Source organism: Octopus sinensis, linkage group LG23, assembly GCF_006345805.1.
Source record: "Octopus sinensis linkage group LG23, ASM634580v1, whole genome shotgun sequence".
In the NCBI taxonomy this organism is placed as follows: Eukaryota; Metazoa; Mollusca; class Cephalopoda; order Octopoda; family Octopodidae; genus Octopus; species Octopus sinensis.
This window is the reverse complement of record NC_043019.1, coordinates 12,615,050-12,625,762: the sequence shown is the minus strand read 5'-3', so window position 1 is coordinate 12,625,762 and position 10,713 is coordinate 12,615,050. Positions and strand designations below refer to the sequence as shown.

General features: G+C 37.2%; 1 protein-coding gene across 3 annotated transcripts in view; it reads right to left on the bottom strand.

The window, feature by feature from the left end:
• Positions 1-8,694: 8,694 nt before the first annotated feature.
• The window catches only part of LOC115223689, a 112,795-nt gene continuing 110,776 nt past the window's right edge, over positions 8,695-10,713 (bottom strand). For 2 of the 3 annotated variants that reach the window (XR_005003526.1, XR_005003528.1), the window contains exon 11: positions 9,408-9,870. The gene's annotated coding sequence lies outside the window, so the exon portion shown is untranslated. Of the gene's footprint in view, positions 9,282-9,407; positions 9,871-10,713 lie in introns of those variants that run through there. The other variant, XR_005003527.1, reaches the window with a different exon arrangement.

Sequence of the window (10,713 nt, the reverse complement as noted above, 5' to 3'; positions counted from 1 at the left end):
CATCATGTCATTTTTAGCCCGCACTCGCCATGCAGTGTACAAATATTCTGTTAATATCAGACAAATGTACCGTATTTGAAGGTATGTAAGATGCAATTTTTTTAAAAGTCTTTAAAATGTCACCCCTGGTCCTATATGCGAAGTCGGGCCTCTCACACGTATTGTCCTTGACGCTCACTTTTTCTTTGATTATGCATTGCTAAAATTGGAGTGAATCCATGTGTCTTTTATGCCATCAAACGATTCTTGTGGAGGCGTGTGGCTTAGTTGTTAGGGTGCTGAACTCATAATCGTAAAGTCGTGATTTCGATTCCTGGACCGGGCGATGCGTTGTGTTCTTGAGCAAAACACTTCATTTTCACGTTGCTCCAGTTCACTCAGCTGGCAAAAATGAGCAATCCTGCGACGGGCCGGCGTCCCGTCCAGGCGGGGATTTTCTAGGCCACTGAAACCGGGAAACAGGCCCTTATGAGCCTGGCATGGCTCGAGAAGGAACATTTACTCTTTTACTTGTTTCAGTCATTTGACTGCGGCCATGCTGGAGCACCGCCTTTAATCGAGCACCTCGACCCCAGGACTTATTCTTTGTAAGCCCAGTACTTATTCTATCGGTCTCTTTTGCCGAACCGCTAAGTAACGGGGACATAAACACACCAGCATCGGTTGTCCAGCAATGCTAGGGGGACAAACACACACACACATATGTGTGTGTGTGTGTGTGTGTATATATATATATATATATATACGACAGGCTTCTTTCAGTTTCCGTCTACTAAATCCACTCACAAGGCATTGGTCGGCCCGAGGCTATAGTAGAAGACACTTGCCCAAGGTGCCACGCAGTGGGACTGAACCCGGAACCATGTGGTTGGTAAGCAAGCTACTTACCACACAGCCACTCCTTATTTATTTTTTTAACGATTCTTACAGCAGTACTTCGGTGAGTACACTGAAGTTTATGTTTAGTCTAACAAGAGTTGTCTCCCATACTAAAAAAACAAAAACAAAAACAAAAACGAAAGTTTGTTTCTTTTCTATGGTTTTCCTTACTGCGTAATTCTTTTTAATAATCATATTTAAAGCAAGGTATTATAAAACGCTAACTTAAAACTAGGTTGTAACCAGCAGCGTAGCAGGAGTTTATGACGCTTAGAACGCCCCTTGAGATTCGGCTCCCACTCTGGGTCCCCTAGTTTATACAGGCTTACACAGTTCACTCAAAAAGTGCTGCCCCTGACGCTTCCAGTTACTCTACTGGTTTTATTACTATTTGTTTTACTCACCCCTATTTTATTTTTTTATTTTATATTTTCTTCTATTTCTTACCATAAACATGTATCTTTCAACCTTCAACATTTTCAGTCAGGTTGCTCATATCCTGGCGCTAAAATTAACGAGAGAGAGAGAGAGAGAGAGAGAGAGAGAGAGTCTTTCAGTTTCTGTCTACTAAATCCACACACAAGGCTTTGGTCAGCCAGGGACTATAGTTGACAATTACCCAAGGTGTCACACAGTGGGACAGAACCCAGAACTATGTGGTTGGGAAGCAAACTTCTTACCACACAGCCACGCCTGAGCCTATATAATAATAATAATAAAACATTGTGTACAGTGCTCAGGTGCACTACAACTCATCTAAAGTGTATGTATAGTACATAGGGTGATGTACAAGCGTCAGGAAAAGAACAGTGCATGAGTCATGACATACACATATGTGTATGAGTATGGAAGAGTAGTCCTTAAGTTTCAAACACTAAACCTCAACAAAACTTTGGTTATTGTATTCTAAAAATACAATAACTGAAGGATTATTTTTATTTATGAATCTTAAGTTATTTAAAAAATATCTCAAGTGGCCATAATTTCATAATGAAACCAATAATAATTAATTTTTATGACAATTATAACCATAATTTTGTAATTTCTCACAAGCATATGTACAGCTTTTATAATCATATGACCTATTCTGTGATCCCTGGAATCAAGCAGACTCTGCTCTGCTCTGGCAAACACTCAGACTTAGTCTGGGATTTAAAAGGGTAAAGACCCCCTTTGATCATGACTGACCTTGGGATTGCACCGAGAAAGTCCCCCCCTCCTGAGGCACAAGTTCGGGCAAGGTTGTTTACGGAAGACCCACAGTCGCCTACACATATTAGCCTCCCCTGTCCATGCCACTGATGTTGTCCAAGGGAAAGGCAAAGGGGCCGATACAGCTAGGCCCCAGCAACATTGCAACTCATTTCTACAGCTGAAGCAATGTGAAATAAAGTGTCTTGCTCAAGAACTCAACACACACACACACACACCCTGGTCTGGGAATCAAACTCACAGGTTAGGTATGGGATTTAGCATTAGATAAATCAATATTTTGATGCTGCTTGAGTTGGGGTTTTGTTTTTCCTCTGTGTCTGCAAGACCCCCAAACCATTCCTTGGCAATGCTGCCATTCCTTCTCTGACAAAACCAAAACAAATTGCAAAAGTAAAGAAAGAACAAAGAAACAAATTCTGATGTGAAAGACATACATATATATATATATATATATATAGATAGATATATATATTTTTATTTTGTGAATATAAAAAAATATTACATTATATATATATTTTATTTTCATTTCATGTGTGCATTTTATATGTATGCCAACAATTATTATTGTCAACATTTTCAAAACACGATTAGTTTCATGACACACACACACACACACACACACAGTCAAACATATGTATTTACATAATCACACACACACATACATAACATACTGAAAAGACAAAAACACACACATATATATATATATATACAATTTCAGGCCAAAAAAAAAATAATAATAATAATGATACATATCTACACAAACATGTATATATTACATCACATTTATACAAATATATTACATACATACACACACACACTCACATTAGACAGATTTTATTACATAAAAAAAAAAAAAAAAAATCGATATGTTGAATGTTTTGAAGTAAATAGTTTTATATACAAAATAGCAGAGCAACATTATAACAATAACAACGAAAAAAAAAAAAAATAATAAAAAGCAACAACAATGTACCAATTCATTGAAAAAAAAAAATAATTGAAATGTAAAAAGAAAGTTTAAAAAAAAAATTTTTTTTTTCTTCAAATCTTTTTATCATTTTGATAGCAAAATAAGCTCAAGTCTTTGATATTCTTGTTTGATTTTTAGTCAACAAATCTGATGGTATTATTGGTTGGGGATGACTATGTGCACATGCATGTCTGTATGTCTACATATATATATATATATACACACACATATTGTGTATATATATATGTGTGTGTATATATAATATACGGCGTTAGGAAGGGCATCCAGCCGTAGAAACACTGCCAGATTTAACTGGGCCTGATGAAGCCTTCTGGCTTCACAGACCCCAGTAGAACCGTCCAACCCATGCTAGCATGGAAAACGGACGCTAAATGATGATGATGATGATGATACATACATGTGTGTGTATATATATATATACATACATACGTGTGTATATATATATATAATATACATACATACGTATGTGTGTATATATAATATACATACATACGTGTGTATATATAATATACATACATGTATATGTGTGTGTATACATGTGTGCATGTATATATATATATATATATATGCGCATATGTATACATACTCAGACTCACGTGTGTGTGTATGTATACATAATGTGCATATAATGTTTTGAAGAAGGGTGACAGTAACTTCGAAGTTTCAGTCTGCTAGTAGGCTAAAACTCCAAAATCACTGTTAATTTACTTCTACGAAAAGTATATACTCTATAAAATGTATTGAGTAATTATTCAGTTTAATGTTAAATTATTTTCATGCATACCTCAACATAAAGCCAGATATTATGTATGTGTGTGTGTGTATGTATGTATGTATGAATGTATATATATATACTTTATTTAAAAGCAGCAGAAATATAACAAAAGCTGTTACTCAGAGTTTCAGGTTCCCATTCGTCGGACAGTTTTTTTTTTTAACAAACCTGAAACTCTGAGTGACAGCTTTTGTTATATTTCTGCTGCTTTTCAATAAAGCATATTGCTCTACCTCTGGTATTTGAGTACTCTTTTTTCCACCTTGTTTCACATTTATCTGCTTACTCTGGGATATATAGATATACATATATATATATATATATATATATATATATGGAGGAAGTGGGGATACAGGAAATCCAGGCAAATACCACAGTCAGCACTCTAGGCAAAAAAAAAAATAAACCTAATAAAATGTTATAAGAAAACCCAGAATCCATAGTCCTTTAATCCACAGGGCATTCCATACCAACTTTAAATCCAAGGGTATTAAGCAGCTGATGTATTTACTGCATCATACTATATCATTTGCTAAAAATACTAACAATTTACTAGGGTTAAAAGTAATCAAATGAAATGCATCATTTTATCATCCACTTTTCCATGCTAGCATGGGTCAGAGGGAACTCATTGAGGCAGATTTTCTACAGCTGGATGCCCTTCCTGTTGCTAGCCTTCACCTGTTTCCAAGCAAGGTAATATTCCCCCACCCCACCATTTTTTCATGGAAAGTTTGAAGTGACTAATGCTGGTGACACTCCTTTTATGACCATCTCACAATATCAAGACATTCATACAAACATAACAGGCTTCTTTCCATCCACCAAATCACACTCACAAAGCTTTCGACAACACCCAAATTTGTAGCTATTTCATCAAGCAACCCCTTGGCCCAAACCCTTAAAATGGGGCCATCCAATGTGTGCATGTGTGGAGGGGCTTTTCCCTTTTGCAAAATTTTTTTTCAGACAGTAGGGCATAATCGAGGAGGATTTGGCTGTTTTATCTAGCAGTTTGAGCTACCATGTAGCAGTTCTTTCAATGGCTAGAACATGATTGAGGAAGATTTGACTGCTCTATTTAGCATTTTGAGGTACTAAGGTGTGGTTGAGGAAGATTTGGCCTTTTGAGCTACTATGTATATAAGTTCCTTCATTGGCTGGGGAGTGATTTGAGGAAGATTTGACTACTCTATCTAGCATTTTGAGAAACCATATAAAGGTTCCCTTGTGTCCCTGACAATAATTTGGTTTTAATAAGCTCTCCTTAAGCAGGTATTAAAGAATAAATAAATTTACCTGAAGACTAATCTCCAAGACTTTTGGTAAGCCCATCTTCCACCTTAACACTTTGCAGCAGGTGAAAGGTTCGCACTAATAAAATAAGAATTCATAAATCCACTGAAAACCCAGGCCAGTATTATAATAAATAAATAATAAATATATAAATAAATATGTACAAATATTGATTTTTTAATAATATTGGCATTGGGAGGTCATGGCTTTGGTATTACAGACAAGTGGTTAGAATGTCACAGGAAAGAATTGCAAGACAGATTCTTCAAGCCAAACCAACTTGGTAGGAAAACTAAGGATAGACCAATAACGAGATGGATGGATAAAGTTCCATAGCCTCAGCTGGTCTTGTTTTGGAATCCAACCAGAGGATCTAATGAAAGTTGCTTCTAACAGGACCCAATGGAGGAGGAGCCTGAGGACTCTGTCTCCATGACTGGTAGGAGACTTAGGGGTAGACCAAGAATGAGATGGTTGGGAATCCATCTAAAAAGTGTAATGACAGTTGCTTCTGATAGGACCCAGTGGAGGAGGTGCCTGAGGACTCTGTCTCCAAGACTGGTAGGAGACTGGTAGGCCAAAAGTGAGATGGTTGGGAATCCGACTAAGAAGTATAATGACAGTTGCTTCTGATAGGACCCAGTGGAGGAGGGGCCTGAGCTTGACTCTACTCCCATGGCCCTTCAAGGGGCCATGGCGGGAAAAAAAATGGGTGAATGGATGGAATATTGGAACAAGGTCATAAATTTATGTATAGACTGATTTGAGATGGCCTAGTAGATGGACAGTACTTATTTCATTGAAGCCCCAGAAGCTGGGAAAAAGTCAACCCCAGCAGGAATTGAACTAAAAAACATGAAGAAGAGTTAAATAGCATCAACTACCAAACAGAGATAAATAAACAGAACATGATAAATAATATTGCCAATGAAGGAAGCAACTATACTGCATGGTGACCTTCCAGAAATAGCAGCCAAGTCTCATCTAACATCTTAAAAAATATAATCATTCCTAACATAGGATACAAGACCACAAATTTGGTAGGAGGGGGTTAGTCAATTTGACTCAACATCTGTAGTTAACTGGTACTTTATTTAATGAAGGCGGCAAGCTGGCAGAAACGTTAGCACGCCAGGCGAAATGCATAGCCGTATTTCGTCTGTCGTTACGCTGTGAGTTCAAATCCGCCGAGGTTGACTTTGCCTTTCATCCTTTCGGGGTCGATAAATTAAGTACCAGTTACGCACTGGGGTCGATGGAATCGACTTAATACCTATGTCTGTCCTTGTTTGTCCCATCTATGTTTAGCCCCTTGTGGGTAATAAAGAAATAGGTACTTTATTTTATCAACACTAAAATGGATGAAAAGTAAAGTTGACTTCAGATAGATTTGAACTTGGAATGTAAAAAAAATGGGGAAAATACCACAAAGCCCTTTATTTACTGGTGCTCTAATACTACTACTGCTAATCTATTGCTTTGTAAGAAATAAACAAACAAATGGTGATAGTTCAAAATTTTTGACACAAGGCCAACAATTTTTGGGGAGGATGTGAGTCATTTACATCGACCCCCAGTGCCTGACAGATGGTTATTTTATCGACCCCCGAAAGGTGAAAGACAAAGTCAACCTTAGTGGAATTTGAACTCAGAATGTTAAGATGGACGAAATGCTGCAAAGCATTTTGCCTGGCATGCTAACGATTCTGCCAGCTCACTACCTTACAAACAAGTAATAAGAATTGGTAGGAATCGTAGCTTCTCTGTGATACAACTGAATACAAACTTGTTGGCTACAGTCGACCACAAAATACATCGGATTTAGGACTTAACGAAATATAAGTTGTAGACTAGAGTGGTGCGTCCTAATTGTGTTTGACTTGGGGATAAACTGGAGAAGAAATTAAAAATTTTTTTTAAATGACTGACTCACTTTACAGGGAAAAATTTTTTTAAATAAAACATTTTAAAGTTTAAAAATTGGCATAGAAGATATAAAAAAAATCCCCTTTGTTTCCCTTGTTTGATAAATTGTACTTGCTTATAACAAAATGATAAACTTTCTAAAGCCTTGAATTATAAAATTTTGGCACAAGGCCAGCAATTTGGGGTAGGGGGAGACTAGTCGATTACATTGCCCCTAGTGCTTGACTGATACTTATTTTATCAACCCCAAAAGAATGAGAGGCAAAGTTGGCCTCAGCGGACAAAAGATCCTTAAGTATTTTGCCCAGTATGTTAACAGTTCTGCCAGCTCACTGCCTTAAAGCTTTAAATATGAAATATCCTTTTCTACTCTAGGCACAAGGCCCGAAATTCTGGGGGAGGGGGCTAGCTGATTAGATCGAACACAGTATGTAACTGATACTGAAACAATGAAAGGCAAAGTCGACCTTGGCAGAATTTGAACTCAGAATGTAAAAACAGACGAAATAATGCTAAGCATTTCGCCTGGCAAGCGAAATTAAATATTCTTTCCTACTCTAGGCGCAAAGGCTGAAATTTTGGGGGAGGGGCCGTCGATTAGATCAACCTCAGTATGCAACTGGTACTTAATTTATCGACCCCGAAAGGATGAAAAGCAAAGTTGACCTCGGCAGAATTTGAACTCAGAACACAAAGACAGACAAAATACAGATAAGCATTTCACCTGGCGGGCTAAATTAGATATTAAAAAAAAAAAAAAAAGAAAAAATTCATGTTGCATCTAGATAATCCCTGTATTGCACAAGTGCACCGATTTAGAACTGCTGGACAAGATAAAGATAATTTATAATCCAGTCACATGCAGCATACAGCTTAGTTAATCCTTAGATTATCATATTTCTGTTGAAATACACTACATTTGTTTCGGCTAATGATACAAAAGTATCATTAATCCTTTGCTTGTTTCAGTCATTAGACTGCGGCCATGCTGGGGCATCAACCTCGAAGAATTTTAGTCAAAAACGAATTGACCCCAGAGCTTATTTTTTTAAAGCCTGGTAATTATTCTATTGGTCTCTTTTACTGAAACATTAAATTATGAGGGAAATAAACAAACCAACATTGGTTGTCAGGCAGTGGTTGTAGACAAACACAGACTCAAAGAGACACACACGCACATGCGATGGGCTTCTTTCAGTTTCCATCTACCAAATCCACTCACAAGGCTTTGGTTGAGCTGAAGCTATAGCAGAAGACATTTGCTGGAGGTGTAATGCAGTACCGGTGCCTTTTGAAGAATTTAGTAAAATATCTTTGTCATTATTAAGTTAATATTTGGAACATAAATTAACAAGGAATTTTGACTGAAGGTTTTACTTTAAAGCACTTTAAAAGAGGAAGTTTTTAACACAGAAACAGGGATGGTCTCAGATAGGTTGGTAATGAAAAGGGTTAAATTGTTCCATGTGTGTGTTGGACTAGACTGGGGTAAAAGCAGGGTCTGTATATCTGATGTATGGGATCTACTTGTCATTCCAGAATATTCTATAATCCGTTTCTTTGTCTAGGTTATGTTACATTATACATACATATATATATATATATATATATATATATATATATATATTTCATCAGAGCTTCCTGAATCAAACCATAAAGAACAAAAAACCACAGTCACATCAATCATCAATGAACCGAAGAAGATGGCCTCTACATGGTCACTTGATCTGTTAGAAATAGCAGCTAAACCTCCGTGTTTTCTCAAACAAAAGAAGCAAGACATTAAATATTATACTCTAAAATAAAAAACTATGTTTGAGATGGGGGTCAAGAAAGATGGGATCTAAGGCTTGACAGCAACAATGGTCAAATTGATGATCTAAAGGAAACGGCTGCTAAGTAGTCAATCAATTTACTTGAAATAGCAACTAAATCCTTTCTCGTCATCTTAAACAAGACATGTAAAACGTATTAAATAATGAAGTCCTACCTAAAATTATATTCATGGTGGGATGGGAGGGAAAAAAAAAGAGACATGATAGTCACAGATGGAATGCTTTTTATCAGTGTGATTAAAGCTAACATGACACTTATACAACAACAACAGCAGCAGCAGCAGCAACACCAGATAACAACCACCAACACTACCACCATCACAACCATCACACAATTAAAAGCTCATAGAAGTAGTAGTACTACCTATTTCTTTACTACACCCACAAGGGGCTAAACACAGAGAGGACAAACAAGGACAGACGAACGGATTAAGTCGATATATATCAACCCCAGTGTGTAACTGGTACTTATTTAATCGACCCCGAAAGGATGGAAGGCAAAGTCGACTTCGGCGGAATTTGAACTCAGAACGTAAAGACAGACGAAATACCGCTTTGCATTTCACCTGGTGTGCTAACGTTTCTGCCAGCTCGCCGCCACCATCACTAACATGAAGTATAGATACGGTCCATGAGTTAAATTAGTAGTACTACCAAAGCAATACAAGTGTTGTCCCCTCTTAGCTCAACATTCATATAGATGTTATGATTTATAGCATTATATATATATACAAATATATATATATAGACTTTATATAAAACTTTGCTTGGATACAGGTGAGTGTTTGTGACAGGAAAGGCATCCAGTGGTTGACATCTGCCTCAACAAAAATTCTGTCAGCCCCATGTGAGCATGGAAAAGTGAATGTAAAATATTTATACATACATGTGTGTGTGAGCATGATTTTTATATATATATACATGTGTGTGTGTGTGTGTGTGTGTGTGTGTATCATCATCATCATCGTTTAACATCTGCCTTTCACGCTAGCATGAGTGGGACGGTTTCACAAGAGCTGACCAGGCAGAAACCTGCACCAGACTTCTGTGACTGTTTTGGCAGGATTTTTGTGTTCTATGCTGCCATAAGCTAAGCTTGATGGAATCTGAGGGACCTAAAGATCTGCACTATGCTCCAGAGTTTGCTTTGACATGGTTTCTGCAGCTGGATACCTTCCTAGTGCCAACAACTTTACAGGGTGTACTGGGTGCTTATTAATCCTATGATCAAACTTGGTCCCTTGGGAAAAATAATTGAACCCATATATCAGGTGGTGGTGTTAGACTGAGCAATGCATTACATCCATCACCATCACTACCATGAAGTATAGACACAGTCCATGCAACTGACAGCAGGCTTCAGCACAGTTTCCACTCGTCTATCAAGTCTCACTCACATGGCTTAGGTCACCTGTCCCCACTATCCTACTGTCCTAAAAACTGTAGAAGAGCTATGGTAAAACACAGCCACTGGCTAAGAGGTCAGTAGTTTGTGTCTCCTGGGGTCGATTTGCTCAACTAAAGGTGGTGCTCCAGCATGGCCGCAGTCAAATGATTGAAACAAGTAAACGAGTAAATGAGAGTAATGAGTATATGTGTATATATATATATATATATATATATATATATATACACACACACACACACACACTTATGTGCATATGTTTATATATATATATAGTTTCAAATTATTATATCGGTCTATCTATTTATCTACAGATAGATTCAAAGCTAAAAGCTTTTGTGAATCATTGCTCTGGGTTTCCTGGAAAACTTAAAGCAGGAATGGAACAAAG